Source organism: Amblyomma americanum, unplaced genomic scaffold (genome assembly GCF_052857255.1).
Source record: "Amblyomma americanum isolate KBUSLIRL-KWMA unplaced genomic scaffold, ASM5285725v1 scaffold_403, whole genome shotgun sequence".
Classification (NCBI taxonomy): domain Eukaryota; kingdom Metazoa; phylum Arthropoda; class Arachnida; order Ixodida; family Ixodidae; genus Amblyomma; species Amblyomma americanum.
In genome coordinates this window covers 1-10,000 of record NW_027526874.1, presented here as the reverse complement: position 1 = coordinate 10,000, position 10,000 = coordinate 1, and the positions used below count along the sequence as shown (strand labels likewise).

Here is a 10,000-nt window from a genome sequence, read left to right as displayed (position 1 = left end):
TTTCGCGTGGTATCGCCGTGCTGGATGGCGAGACCGACTGCGGCCGTTTCTGCTACTGTGGGAGAGCAGTTGCGTAGAAAGGCGCTGGCGATTTCCTTGAAGTTGGTGTCCAAAACTACCGCCACCGCGTTCGTGGAATTGGGGTACATGGCTGCGTCGATGTATACAGCATTTCGTGCCTGTCGGTGTGTGCGGCGCAGGTAGTCCACTCGCGCCTTTCGTCGTCCCTTTTGTGAGTCCGAGTGAAAACTGGCGGTATACCAATTGCGGAGACATTTTGTTATAGGAAGTCTCCCTGACTGCCGCGCTTTGGGGCCTCCTACTGTGCAATTTTACCAATTTCTCTAACACATTTTAGTCAATGAAAACCTAAAAACCTAAAGAAAACGTGATCAAGACACCTCTTAAGTTTATATTCCTCGCAGCTTATTTATATGCAAGCTAACAACATTTTTTCAAACATCAATAAACATATGCAGAAGAAAAAGGTTTGAATTTTCCTGGGGTCTCTTATACAGATAACAGCAGTAACACATACCAGGTGTTACAGAGAAGACTAAGTCATCATCAAAATTAAGCTTTCTCGGATTAGCTCAGCCAACAAAGCGAAAGTCGTCGGCGTTCATTGTGTTCATTGGTGTTGGCGTTGACAACTTTCTTGGTGATTTTGTGGAAAGGAAGGGCGCATATAACTGGCCACCTGTGTAAGTGGGCGCCTCAATAGCGCTTTGAGGTACGTGATGGTGGTGAGAGAAAGATGTGGGCTGCATGCATTAGCGCTGACAACGTTGTGGCAGACACGCGGCACTGCAGCAATAGGCCGCAGCCTGACCAACCTCTCGCGATCAGCCATTAATTCAAATGCCACCTGCCAGGGCGGCAGGTTGGGCGCACTGCTCATCCAGTGTGCGGAACGCACTCAACGCTACAGACGCTAAGCCGCGTCTGATTGCACGATACATCACAGCTCTCGCTCTCTAACAAGGTTCAGCAGTAGTTGAGCAACAGCTAATATTTTTTTATCCAGCTGATACTCGGCTAGATAACGTGGTCAGGCAGCAGCCGCTGCACGGCTGTGGAGCCCCTGCGCAGAGACGGCGAAGACTAAGCTTGGCGGCGCGGCGAAGTCACTTGCTGGGTTGCTATGGCAGCGGCGCAGCAAGGACGTTCAAGATCAAACGTGAGGTGACGGCGAAATCGCTCCGACGAAAGCAGGAAAAGCTTTCGCTTTTAAAATATGGATTTTGCGGCATAGTATACCAGTGCCCGCAAACTGTAGCTAACCGGTAGTTACCCAGTAGTTAACAGGCAGTAAACCGGGAGGAAGCTGGTTTACTAATTCTGATATTAACTTTTAACTATAAGTTAGGCGCCTAGTTGCAGTTAGAGGTAGGTTACTAATATCCGTATCAGTTTTTAGAATTTCGAAAACGCGATTGCCCTCATCGCAGTGGCTCGACAAAATTTGGCTACATCATGCGATGGCACAGTGGTTAAGGTGCTCATCTGCTGAGCCGGAGTACCCGGGTTGGCACTCAACCGCAGCGGCTGCGCTTCTATGGAGGCGAAACGCAAAAGGCACCCATGCGCTGTGCAATATCACTGCACTTTGAAGATCCCTAGTTGGTCGAAATTATTCTGGAGCCCTCCACAACGGCACCTATTTGTTCCTTTCTTCTTTAACTCCCTCCTTCATCTCTTCCCTTACGGTGCAATTCGGGTGCCCGCCGAGATAGGCGGGACAGTTACTGTGTCATTTCCTCTCCTCAAAAAAGCCAATTTTCAAGAACCAGTTAGCGCCAAAATACATGCGCTTTCGAAAGCATGCAAGCAAAGAAACCTTTCCAGTGCGCGTAACTAGTCGAAACAGCCAAATTTTGTCGATCCATATGGCCAAAGGTAACCATGTTTTGGAAATTCTAAAAACTTATATGGCTATTACTAACTACCGGCTACAAATCTAAAATTACGACTAAGCGCCTAACTGCAATTGTTAAAAGCTAATTATTAAAATCTAGTTAACCAGCTGAATAGTTAAAACGATTCACCGGAAACAATTCACACTGGTAATACGTACTGTGCCGTAAAAGCCATATTTTAAAGCCAAAACGCATATTTTTGAAACGTCTTCCAGGTAACACCTGGTATTCAGAGTCGCTCAGCTAATGCTAAGGAAAGCTTGAAGAAACAAATGCGCGCGCTGCAAATATTCTGCACTTGCAAGGTTTAGGTTGTCATCTGTTCTATCCAAACATATTGTTGTGCGCTTATTTTTATTCCTCGAGATGGGAAAGCGAACCAGCTGCAGGTTTTTTTTTATGTGTCAAATCTTGCCGCTTCACTCCTCTGTCAGTAGGTATGCTATACCGTTTTACATCGCCCAGGAGCGATTCCTCTTTAATTCGCTCGCCTTGCATGCTTTGCATCATGTCTACTTGTGAATGACAACGTATCCGGTAACACTGGCATGCGTACATTAGTAAATAAAGTCCTCACTTGGTCTACATTTATGTTGAAAATGTTGAGCTAAAGTTATGAATAACAAGAGAGATAGCGCTACTTGTTAATTACGTACTTCAGAAATATTATGTCCAGCAGAAGGCGCCTGCTGTATTTCTGCATTATTCGGACCTTTGCATGTTATCTCTTTAAGCTTCGCTAAATTATCTGCAGTGCCTTGCATATCTCCGACGTCTCCCTGTACTGCTTTCTTTCTGGCCAAATGTTGTAATTTTACCGAATAAAATATGAGAACACTACGTAAACCGCAATTAGCACCATGTAAGCAAGGGCCTTAAGCTGTTTGCATGCTATAAACATGAACGACCGGTCGTTGTGTACATTTTTTATGGTCGTTGTTTTATGAGGGTTTAACGTCCCAAAGCGACTCAGGCTATGAGAGACGCCGTAGTGAAGGGCTTGGGAAATTTCGACCACCTGGGGTCCTTTAACATGCATCGACAACGCATAGTACACGGGGCTCTCGAATTTCACCTGCATCGAAATTCGACCGCCGAGGCCGGGATCGAACCCGCATCTTTCGGGCCAGCAGCCGAGCGCCATAACCACTCCGCCACCGCGGCGGCGTGTCACGTGTCGCATGTGCAATGTTGAATGCTAACTGTGATGGGTGGAAATTCTATGTAGTAATAGTAGCGGTGATTTTATCCAAATAATAAAAAGAAAAGAAGGGAAAGATTTTTCCTGCTGCGAGCACCTGAGCTGGGGCAGCGCAAATAAAGGGATATCAGGCAGATTAGAGAAATGAAATAACTATAGCCATAAACTATAGGAGGGAGAGTGGTCAGGAACTATGTACAAGTATTATCTTTACAAATTCGCAGTTATATGTCAGAAAAAAAACGAAGAAATTTTCAGGACACTGAAGACTGCTTGTGAAATCATGGAATGCGAAAGAATTAAGGTTTAATCGTGGCCCTCGTGGATAGCTCCAAACGAAGACGCGTCCTTTGTTTGTTCTTGTTCCCAGATCATTACCCGCCGCGGTGGCTCAGTGGTTAGGGCGCTCGACTACTGAGCCGGAGTTCCCGGGTTCGAACCCGACCGCGGCGGCTGCGTTTTTATGGAGGAAAAACGCTAAGGCGCCCGTGTGCTGTGCGATGTCAGCGCACGTTAAAGATCCCCAGGTGGTCGAAATTATTCCGGAGCCCTCCACTACGGCACCTCTTTCTTCCTTTCTTCTTTCACTCCCCCCTTTATCCCTTCCCTTACGGCGCGGTTCAGGTGTCCGCCGATATGCGAGACAGATACTGCGCCATTTCCTTTCCCCAAAACACCAAAGCGTGCTTGTGGCCTCGAGCGCGTTTGGTTCGCAACCTAGTGGTTGTGTCGAATTCTGCCTAAGCCTCTTACCTTCTTTAATCGAAACGATGACCCCACACTGAATTTCCGTGACAATCCTTCCACACAAACCAAATCCACAGTGATTGCACACGCATGTAAGCTCTACGCTTGTCATGCTGTAGGAATTAAAAAAAAGTTACCAACAAGCTCTACAGACCGCCCTGAATTGTGTAATCAGGACATGCAAACAAACACAAAACGTAACATGGACCGAGGTGCTTAAAGAAATGGCTTGGGAAGGTTGTTACTTACCGTTTTGGCAATGACTCTCTCGACCAGGTGGTACATTAAAACTTCAGCAGAAGAAAGTCAATGGACGCAGGGAACTGGCTAACCAGATGCAGCTGATGACAGACAGTAGCGAGACAGCCAGGTCCTGAGGAGCTTAAAGGATGCGGGAGACGAGGGCAAGGTGTATGGGGGGCGATGGCGGTTACATGGAACTGGCTAAGGGAAAATCTTCCTTCATTGGCACCGCCGAAGATGCAAGGGATCTAAATCTAGCTCAGAACGATATCCCATGGCTCCGGACCCTGGTTTTAAAGACCTAGAAACCCGACCCACCTCTTGCATCGCCCAATCAACAGCAAACTAACCCATCATTGGTTTACAAACTTCATGGCACGCCCTCCAATTTCGGCAAGGTTCAAACCGTCTCCCTGAAATACACAGCACATCTAAATTGCTATAAGAAAATGTAATTCCGGGAATGAACCCTCGAAATGCTTGGGCCAACAGGTTTACGTGCCACGCCCCATTCTTCCACAGTATTACTCAAACTCTCTCCCTTAAAAAGTAAAAAGAGAAACATGAAAATACATCAAAACATTCCCATGCGGCTCCCAGCTTTACGCCAATTACCGATATTCAACCGATCGCTACCGCTGCGAGTAGTAGACTACTCGTCTTCGGGACGACTGTTGACAGGCGTCCCCGCAAAATCTGGAAAGAGGAGCCAGCCTGTCGTTGCTGCCTCTGAACACGCTTCAGCGTTTCGTTAAGCAGGCCCGCTTCTCGGGACCCGTTGGTATGCCCCATCCTCTGACTTCGACGCCGTCGCGGCTTAGACGCGGCGTCTGCTTGCCGCGTCCGCGCTGACCATACGCTATCACTGCGGTGGTTTCCTTAGACGGGCGAAGGGGGGCGGGCGGTTTCGGGAAAACGTCTTGGCTCCTTTCCTCTGGCTCGGTCTTTGCCTTCGCCGGTCTACGCCCGCTTGCCTCGCCATGCACGCTTCCTGCTGACGGGGATTAACAGGGAAATCGCCGCATCTCGGCGCCGGGCTGTCGACAAACCCTCGGATGGTTCGAACCTCGGCTTTTTAAGCCCTCGTGTTGAAGACATCCGGGTCAGTGGCTGCAAACCATGGATGTAAGAAGCGGGAAGTGTCCCCAGGGAGCGATTAACATTCTTCCCTGTCTGTTGGATGTGCCACGACTCAAGTAGAAGCCTCCTGTGCGGGTTAGCTTCGGTTTCCAGTACATTAGTGCCGTCAACGTCCATTCGGTGGTCGCATGCCTCGCAGTGTTCGGCCGCAGCGCTGCGGTCACGGTTCATTTGTCGGACGTCCGCTTTGTGTTGCCTCGTCGCGGCGCGGGGCTGGGCGCGCAGGCGCTCTGCCCTACGCCTAGGATGTGCCCATCGAGTTGGGGCTTAAGGAAAACATTTCCAACGCGCTGCCTTTTTCAGTGAGTGAGCAGATGAGAGCCACGGCCACTCGGTGATGCGGTTCCATCGAGTGGCCGCATTGGTACCAACCGTTGCCTCCACAAGCTGGTAGAACAGCGGGCTAACGGGGTCGCATTTTTCATTGCAGCACTGAGGCTTCAATTTTGGATTTCGGCGTGGCCTCTTTGTATGTCTGAAATTTACTTGACCTGAAATAAAATAATCGAAAATGTTTTACGGCCGCGAGTGAGTTTCGAACCCGAAGCGGCGAGAACGCATACGTTTTGCTGGTTACTGCGTTAAGCGTGGCCCGCATGGAGCGTTTTTTCCGGGCGATTCGCCGGCGTCGGCGGCAGCGGAGCGCTTTTTTGCCGCCGTCGACTGCCACACCGCCGCAGCCGAACATTCTGCGTCATAAAATACCAGTCTCTTGCGCTGTATTTTGGATATCGTCGTCTTCATCAGCTGCATCTATGCGCAACGGAACCGAACACTGAAACAGCACTGAAAACCGAAGTGCTAGCACTCCTAGTTGCAACTGGCGTAACCACGCTAACTCGTGCGAAATTGATTTTGGTGGCACTGTCTACCTGTGCCATGCGCTGTGCTTTTAACAAGGCTGGTGGAATTCCTTAGTTTGGCGGAAGGCAGTACAGAATCTTCTGCAGAAATTCTGATGTCTTTTTTGGGAGATTTTTGTCTGCGTGTGGAGAAACCCTTTGCCAGGACTGACACATTAGCGGTTGTAAGTTTTTTTTTTGTGACAGCCTGGAGGCAAGAGTGCGTCCATGACCTTTCCGGGCCGTTTTCGCAGAGGCGCCGACTATGTCGTGCAGCTCGTGCTTCGCACCATAGGGAACAGAAACATAGCGCATCCAAAAAGCAACCATGGACTGCGCTCCACGATTCGAGGAAAAGTAAAAGGAGAAAAAACAAGAAAGGCAGGCAAAGGCACAGCAGGAGACCCCTCCCCACTGTCCTTTTCTTCCTCCCTCTTACCACCCTGCTACCGGCTGCCCGAGTAGCTCTTGAAAAAGAATTTCTCCGTACCTATGCACCTGCTCAAATCATCCTTGGCCCTTTCCGTTACCGCCTCTCCACGTTCTTCACGTTCTTCATCCGTTTGATGCTGCGTGTTGTGCGTCTTGTTCCCGTAGCTTTTTTGGGAGGAACAGTGCTGAAAATTGTGCCCTAAGGGTAGGGTGGAATTCAAGCAAGTTTTGGTTAAGACGATTCCCAATTCTTGCATATTTGTTTTAAAATCAGCGACAACAGCAATGACACATCGCTTTGAGCATGCGGCTCGAGGACGGTGTGTGATTCGTTCCGCAGTGTCGCCGTGTACCCACTGATTTCCAATGGGTAGAAGTTTTCTCGAAGCCTGGCGCTTGGTTTCTTTGAGTTGAAGTGCTCGGAAAATGGTCTTCCACCTAACATTGTGTTGAAGAAAACACTTCAACCCATTGCGCTTGGTGCGAGGTTGCCAGTGCGCCATTAAAACTCATCATCAGCAAAAGAAAACATTTCTAGGCAATGGATACCCAAGATTCTTCACTCGATGTATCATCTAAAACCGAAAAGGATGCAACGAAAACAACTCGATATGCTTATGCTAAGGACACGCTGGTGGCAAAAACGCGTATGCAGTTAGTACGTAAAGGGTGTCTGCGAAACCTTGGCCAGTGTTCTCAGAAAGGAAGGGATGCAAACTACACACAAGCCGGACATCATTATCGGAGGCCTCCTATGCCACTTCAAAGACAGTCATCCCACCCCAAAAAAGGCCTAGAGGCGCCAACTCGAATGGCCCTTCCTGGGCGTACGCGCTCAGCGTCCGCGCTCTTAGCGTAAGCCGAAACCGGTCTGCGCATGCGCACTGCAGGAGACGCCAGCAAGCCTAGGTGAGGCGTCCGTGCTAGATGTCGGCATCAGCGCGCGGGCGCTCGTGCACGCGTTGGAAGGGGGGTCCGGTTTATAACAATGGAAGGATCGCCGGGCTCTCGGTGGCTCTTTTCTTCATGGCTTGAAGCTATTTCAGGTTCCCCGAACTTTTCTTCGCGGTTTAAGTTGTTCTTTCATCGCCCCCCAACCCCTTCTCTCCACGGCTTGAAATTCTCTCCGTCCGCTCGACAGGGGAACGGAGCCAGCACCAGGAACATGGAGATGCATGGCACATTTAAAAGTCGCTGGATCGTTCCGTGGAAACGGCTCCCTCTTCTGACTCCCGCGGTTTGTGCGCTTAAAAAGCCGCGCTAACTCCCCGGGAGTCACACATCCAAGAAGTAGTAGTTTGCCAACAGATTCAGAGGCAACAACAACTGACGAGAATACAAAAAGGAAGCTAAAAATGTTGCCGGCCCAGCGATTGCTATCTAAACCCTCAAGCACTGGAACTGCAACCGGTGGAATTAAAAGCAAAGAGAGAGGATAGCGAAAAGTAGATAGGAGAGCGGCAGAAAAAAAAAAAAACGAGGGTAGGTTGGAACTTATGCAAAAAAAAAAAATGTTCGCGCCACTCGTGCGAAAGTGCTTATGGGTATTGTTGCACATATTCGCAACACGGTAAATTCACTGCATATTCAGGGCCGCGAGCATGTAGCGTCCTGTCGCTAATGAATCGCGCTAGCGGCGCATTGCACAAACGGGTTGGGTGGAGCGCCGAGTCACCGTACTGGAGAAAACCAGTAATCTTTTAAACATCGTGTTATCCGACAATAACTTCTGTTCATTTCTTACCAGATTTAAATTATAATCAAGAACATTTAACTAGAGTTTGACTCTTGATTGCTGCTCTGGGTAACGGCGTAGTTACTGGCTTGCCGAACTGATGGCACGCTCTTCAGAATAGTTCTCAGCATGCCACTCTATGAAGTCTTCGTTAGCGGTTCATCCTTCACGTACATCTTTGACAGAATTGCCGAAACTAGCATCGATTACAGCAATGGTAAACCCCTTCTCGACGGCGAACGATCGAATCGTGAGAAGCACTTTACCAACCTAGACAAAAATGTGAACTACCACACTACTAATTGTTACATTGGACAAATAACCTACTGGCATAAAACGCAGCATCAGGTTTGCCGCCTCTTATGTGCAACACATGCAACATTCACTTCAACGCATCCTTGCTGCACTTGCACCACATCGACAAAAGATTGGAAGAGCTTTCTGCTATTGAGGCTAATAACATGAGTGTTGAAATGTAGACATTAAGACACGATTTTACAATTTTGAATGCACAGTGCAAGAACCATATACAAGTATCGGTGAGTGAGCTCTAAGTATGAGCGTCCGGGAATTACAAATTTCACTGCTTGAACGAAAGTACCTAGAAGCTTCATTGCTTTGCACTGTTATTGCGTACGCAATTCCACTATCACCTATGCCGGTGTGATCACTGTACGCGCTTAATGAAAAATGTACCTGTCAAGCAAAAGAGTCTTCTTATAATTTCCTCTATATACCTCATAGAAGGCACACGCTTTCTTGTAGCATTTTATGTAGCAGCCCATGGCCATAGCCTCCCTCCGATGGGGGCACTTTTGATAAAACTGCGCATTCGTACGGCAGGCTCAACCTCCCAAAGCAACCTACCAAAGCAGGGACACTGTAGCAGGGCACGGCCGGAATCGAGCCGCCTCCGCTACTCGAGCCCGGCCGCGAGCAGGGACGTGTGCCTTTCCAACGCACCGAGAGAGGGCGCCACACGTTTCATGAAAAAGCTGATGATGCATGATCAATAGTGAAATAGCGCAGGAAGACTTTTACGCCATTGAAATGTAAAATACCTTATACTTCCTTAAAGGTAGGACATTACCCTACGTGAACCGGCTAGAGCTTGTCGATATATTTTGAAATAGGGCTGTAGTGAGCGATAAATTGAAGTGGGGTATTTTTCAGGACCTCGCCATAGGCTCCATGCTGTCATAGATCATTGCTCATGGCAAACGCAATATGTAAGCTACATCGATGAAACTCGACTAAATGAAACTTTAAGATGCATTTAACATCTAGGCGAGAGAGCTAATTTCTAACTGTTATGCGCGACGAAATATCAATTTTTATTTTTCGTCGCCATTGAGTTACGCGCCGCCGCGCCGCCGGCTGTCGCGAGATGGCGCGACCGGGTTTTCGAGGCGCATGGTCCAGAATCCTGGTGATGCAGTATTTCCAGGCATCCCCAGCAGGGAATCCCATTCACGGCGCCGATGTCCCGCTCCGTCGGCAGAGGGAGGTTTTTACGACTCGCAATGAATACCTACACGGAAATAACCTCTGCGTTGCTGTCTCTTTTTTGATTTTGTCATGGCAGGGGCTGGCGCGGACGCCGAGCCCCACTACCAAAAATTACGCGTCCCATCTGCCCCAGTTAGGGGTAGTGGCGCGCTTCAGCCAACCGAAGTGCAATGGAAGGCCTCGGCACGGGGCCCCGACCTTCATGATCGCCGGTGACCCGACACCAGGTAAG

The 10,000-nt window shown here is 49.0% G+C and overlaps 1 non-coding gene across 1 annotated transcript; it reads right to left on the bottom strand.

The window, feature by feature from the left end:
• Window positions 1–9,841: 9,841 nt before the first annotated feature.
• Window positions 9,842–10,000, bottom strand: LOC144112532 (U1 spliceosomal RNA; the record flags this gene model as incomplete). The annotated part of the gene is made up of 1 exon (XR_013310300.1): window positions 9,842–10,000. It is a non-coding gene; the product is annotated as a U1 spliceosomal RNA (small nuclear RNA).